The sequence below is a fragment of the Penaeus monodon genome, unplaced genomic scaffold (assembly GCF_015228065.2).
Source record: "Penaeus monodon isolate SGIC_2016 unplaced genomic scaffold, NSTDA_Pmon_1 PmonScaffold_11018, whole genome shotgun sequence".
In the NCBI taxonomy this organism is placed as follows: Eukaryota; Metazoa; Arthropoda; class Malacostraca; order Decapoda; family Penaeidae; genus Penaeus; species Penaeus monodon.
This window is the reverse complement of record NW_023639735.1, coordinates 1-5,000: the sequence shown is the minus strand read 5'-3', so window position 1 is coordinate 5,000 and position 5,000 is coordinate 1. Positions and strand designations below refer to the sequence as shown.

General features: G+C 38.2%; 1 long non-coding RNA gene across 1 annotated transcript; it reads right to left on the bottom strand.

Annotated features, from left to right (window-relative positions):
* Positions 1–2,505: 2,505 nt before the first annotated feature.
* On the bottom strand, positions 2,506–4,243 carry LOC119568827. Its single transcript, XR_005228167.1, has 2 exons — positions 4,019–4,243; positions 2,506–2,800 (listed from the first exon to the last, which is right to left on the bottom strand). It is a non-coding gene; the product is annotated as an uncharacterized LOC119568827 (long non-coding RNA).
* Positions 4,244–5,000: the final 757 nt, after the last annotated feature.

Sequence of the window (5,000 nt, the reverse complement as noted above, 5' to 3'; positions counted from 1 at the left end):
TCCAGGCATACCTTTAAGTGGATATGATGCAAGACATTTTCATGGTCCAGTAGGTTATGTTTACTTTCGACAGCTAAATATAATACATTGATAGTTGGGTTACAAGCAATTCTATGAATATAATGCACAAACTTCAGCAATCTCCAATCCCTTGCTCTGTTGTGGGAGCTTAGGAGATGGACTGAGACCCAGTGTAGGGGATCACCCCTACCTTGGCCCTCACCTCAACCGGTTTTGCATGGTTTTTCACCCCTCCCCCCATCCTTTCCTTTTCTTCGCTTCATCCCCTTCTGTCTGCATATCCGAATCATTAACTCATGTTTACCCTTTTGCCACAGTACTTTTTCATAATGCTATACCTGGAAAATTTTTGATAAATATCTTATGATTTGCCTCAAAATTTCTTGTGTATTGTTCCTCTTTCAGTTCCACACATTCTGTTGTCCTGTCCACATTTTGCTGCAGCCCATACCTCTGCTTTCCCTCGCCTATCCTCCCTTCACAGACCTCCCAACCTGTCAGACATCCTTATGGAATCCTACCCCTGCAATCTCTTGCTTGTTGTCCTCGTGGGGGGGTATAGGAGATGGAGACTGAGGCCCAGTGTAGGGTATCGCCCCAACCTTGGTCCTCGGCCCTTGCCCAACCAAATTTTGCATGGTCTTTTCTCCTTTCCCATTCCTTTCTTCATCCTCTTGTTCTGTCCACTTATCTTAATCATTAAACTCCTTTTTGCTGTTTTCACCTTAGTACTTGTATCATAATGCTTCCTCTTCCCCTAACTCCTTCCCCTTCTAACAACCTTTACCTTATCCTATACCCATCAGCTCCCCTTCTCTTTTAACTTTACCCTAATTATTAACTCCTTCTAACCCTTTTGCTACTCTAATTTACCATAGCACCATATGACCTTTGATGACATATAGCACTTCCTACCTGGGGGCTTTGCCCCCAAGCCTCACACTCTCACTCTACTCTGAATATGCCACTAATGACCTTAGATATTAACGTGGCAGAAAATTTACAATAAATAAATGAATACAAAATCCCACACTTTCTGCTCTGACTGCCTGTTCTCTTTCCTCTGATGTTGACACAGTAGAAAATTTTCAGTAAATAAGACCCTTTCCTTCTCCTTTTCCTTCATTTTTTTGTCCACTTATTGTAATTGTTAACTCTTTTTACCCTTTTTGTCAATACATAATGCTATATGCCAAAAGAAAAAGCTTCTTACTTGGGGGCATTGCCCCCAAGCCCCACCCTATCACTATTTTGATTATGCCACAAATGACCCTAGATGTTGACACAGCAGAAAATTTTAAATAAATAAATAAATAAATAGAGGAGACCTCATGAACAGACACCTTTACATTGCTGATCATCCCTGCTTGTGTTGACAGGCCATAATAATGATTTACTTCCTTGGTTCTAGTTGTTGGAGTAGTATATAATTTTAAGCATATCCTTAACTGCCTGTTGCACATGTATTATAATAAAGTATTGCTGGTTGTCATGCACATGCTAAAAAGTACTAATTGTGTACTGTATCTTCAGATAGTGCTTAAAGTATAAAGAACATTGTTGGGCACTAAATGTTATTTGAAATGGTGTGGAAATACTATAATGATTTTTGTAATTATAACGGGCTTTAAAGCAAGTATTCTCTGTATTCTTTATTTTCACATTAAGTTGAAACTCATCAAGGGAAATTAAGATATCCTCTCTTCTAGCCTCCTCAATCCTGTGCTTGTTATTGCCATGGGGTGGCTTAGGAGTCAGAGACTGAGGCCCATTCTAGGGATCACTCCTGCCTTGGACCTCAGCCCTTACCTCAACAAGTTTTGCATGGTCTTTTCTTTTCCCCCCTTTCCTTTTCCTTCAGCCTTTTCTTCGGTCCATTTATTCAGATTGTTAACTCATATTTACCTTCACCATAATGCTGTGTGACCTTTGATGTCTGGTACATTTGTTTGTTTTGACCACTGACTATTCTAGATGGAAATCCACAAACCACCCTTTGAACCAAGACTTATCTGGGGGCTTTGCCCCCATGCCCCACCTTATCACTATATTTGTAAACACGGCTAATGACCATAGATGTTTACGTGGCAGAAAATTTTCTTGGTCAGCTTTACAAACTTGCTGCAGTTTTTATAGTGCAAAACTATAACCCTAATAGATTTATACTTCCCTAACAAAGTTTCAGATTGGGCAGTTTTGAAATCCTCATTTCTCATCCACAAGGGAGTTTGTGGGACTACAGGAACTAATTCCATTTTCCATAAAAATTGATTAAATATCACTGTAAATAATATGTATTATACAAATTATGATACAAAGATGATAATTGAAATGTAATTCATGTCTTGGTAATGAAAATATTTCATGATGTCAAAGTATCTCAATATCAATAGATTTTTGTTTTGAATGGAGTGTCATTTAGGTAAAGTTTCTTTTTTGTTCCATGAACATAAGCACTTTATTCTGGATGCAGAAAAGAACAGGTCATACTATTCATATTTTATTCACAAAATACATCTGTAAATGTCAATATATAAATATAATATATACAAATAAAATAAGACTAATATTCTTTAAATCCTGTTTAAAACCTCACGTCAGCTTGCCAAGTTCCAAAGGTGGTTTGTGAAGCCAAAAGCTTGACAGACTTGGTTCAGATCCAGGGTTTGAACATTAAATATTTTTCTGAGCTTGTGGCACTGGTAGGCTCGTAAAAATTTCTTGTATGCTGTTTTGCTATCTGGCGGATGTCTCTATCATCAGAAACCAGTGAGAACAGCTGAAATACAGAAGAAAAATCAGTTTATAAAAATGGTATTAATGGTTTACTGCTATACTGATTTCTAGTAATACTGCTGTTTTTAAAGGTTTCTCTGTTAAATTGTGATAAAGTCATTGCTCTGTCTAACATGAAATTAAATTCAATCAGGAATTGGTAAAATAATAAAAATGAGCACAGGTTATGCAATGTATTTTAATATTAAGGAAAGGTATCAGAATCAGCTACAAATCTGAAGAAAAAAGGGCTTTGGTATCATGAAAGTATCCCCTTTATTTATTTATTTATCTGGGCAGTGTATGATCTTCACAACATAAGCCCCCCCCACCTACCCTTTCCCTTGCTCATCGTGAGGGGGCTTAGGAGACCCCAGCTCACGCCTCAACTAATTTTATATGGTCTTTTCTTCTCATCCTTTCCTTTTCCTTTTCTTCATCCCCTTGTTCTGTCCATTATCCTAATCATTAAACTCATTTTTGCTGTTTTTGCCACACTACTTTATCATAATGGTTCCTACTCCCTTGACTCCTCCTCTTCTAATAACCTTTACCTTATACTATACCCAATCAGCTCCCTCTCTCTTTTAACTTTACCCTAATCATTAACTCATTCCTAACTCTTTTCGCAACTCTAATTTACCATAGAACCATACGACCTTTGATGTCATATAAACACTTCCTTACCCCGGTTTTGCCCCAAGCCTCACGCTATCACTATTTTGAATATGCCACTAATGACCTTTGATGTTGACATGGCAGAAAATTTTGAATAAGTAAAAATAAATACACAACATAATTAAGAATAACACATTGACACACAAAATCAAATGATCAGAGCTGTGTTATAAAATCAATGGTGATACAATAAAATTATATAAGAAAATGGAAATAGGTTATAGGACCACTGAGAATGAAAAGAAAAAAAAAAGAAAGAAAGAAAAAGAAATGGAGGGAAACAAAAAAAGCAAAGGGAGAAAAACACAGTGAGAGAGATATAATGAAGACAAAAGGCCAGTCCACCTGTGTGGGCATGATCAGTGGACACATTGGCGGGCATCTGTAAAGGTCACGTCACTGGTGAGAAAACAAGGAGAAAACTACCTGTTTGCTGAGTAGTTTCCCTGCCTGTGACATCACCTCAATTCACGCCCACCTTGTACCCATCTGGTCATGCCTGCCTGTGTGCACAGCCTTAAGGAAAGTAGTAAAGATATCTTACCTGCTGTTGTATATCATTAAACTCTCCCTGGAATTCTAGCTGATCAATCTCAACATTCATTCCCTTTAAAACAGCAATAAATTTTTCTTCTTCTGGTCGCAGGAATAAGAGCGCCTGTCCTGTCTGTCCTTCACCACGGCCAGTGCGACCAATTCGGTGAATGTAGTCCTGTCAATTAATAGGTATATATTAAAATTTGAGCAGCATGATTACAAATATGATGTTTTAAACTTTGAGAATCTCTCCCTCTCCCTCTCTCTCTCTCTCTCTCCCTCTCTCTCTCTCTCCCTCTCTCTCCCTCCCTCTCTCTCTCCCTCCCTCTCTCCCTCCCTCTCCCTCTCCTGTGTACCTTCCTCTTCTCTTTACATCTAGACCTGTCTTCTTGTCTCATTTCTCTCTGCCTTTTTCTTGTAATTCACTTTCATCCATTTTCTTTCTACATTCACCATGGCTTTTATTCTTCCTCTTCTATCATTTTGCCATCCATTTTTCTTTCCAGTTCCTGAATCCTCTTGTTTCCCTCTTTCTCCTCTTCTCTTTCCTGCTCAAGTTTTGCTGTACTCATCAGGATTCTGTGGTGGATCATAATGAATGTCTGGAATGTCCTTTCTTTTTGCCTTCATTGCCACCTTTCCTTTCTCTTCATTGCCAATTCTATATGCTCTTTTCTCCTATTCTCTTTTCTCTCAGCTTCTTCATTCCTCCACTCAGCCCTTTTATTCCATATTTATCTTCACTCTTCCTACCCTCTTTTTTTCTTTCTTTCTTATCTCCTGTCCTTATTCATGTACTTTCTCCCCTAAATTCAAGCTTTTCTCATTTCTGCCTTGTTTGGTACATACTGAATGCAAGTGGTGTCCTACCCCCTCCCTTTCCTTTTGTCTTAACACCCCTCTGCTATTTTATGCTTGAGTAGTTCGTTTCAATTGATCTTTTCTCTTTCTTTCTCTGCTATTCCTTGTCATTTTTTCTTTCTCTCTTC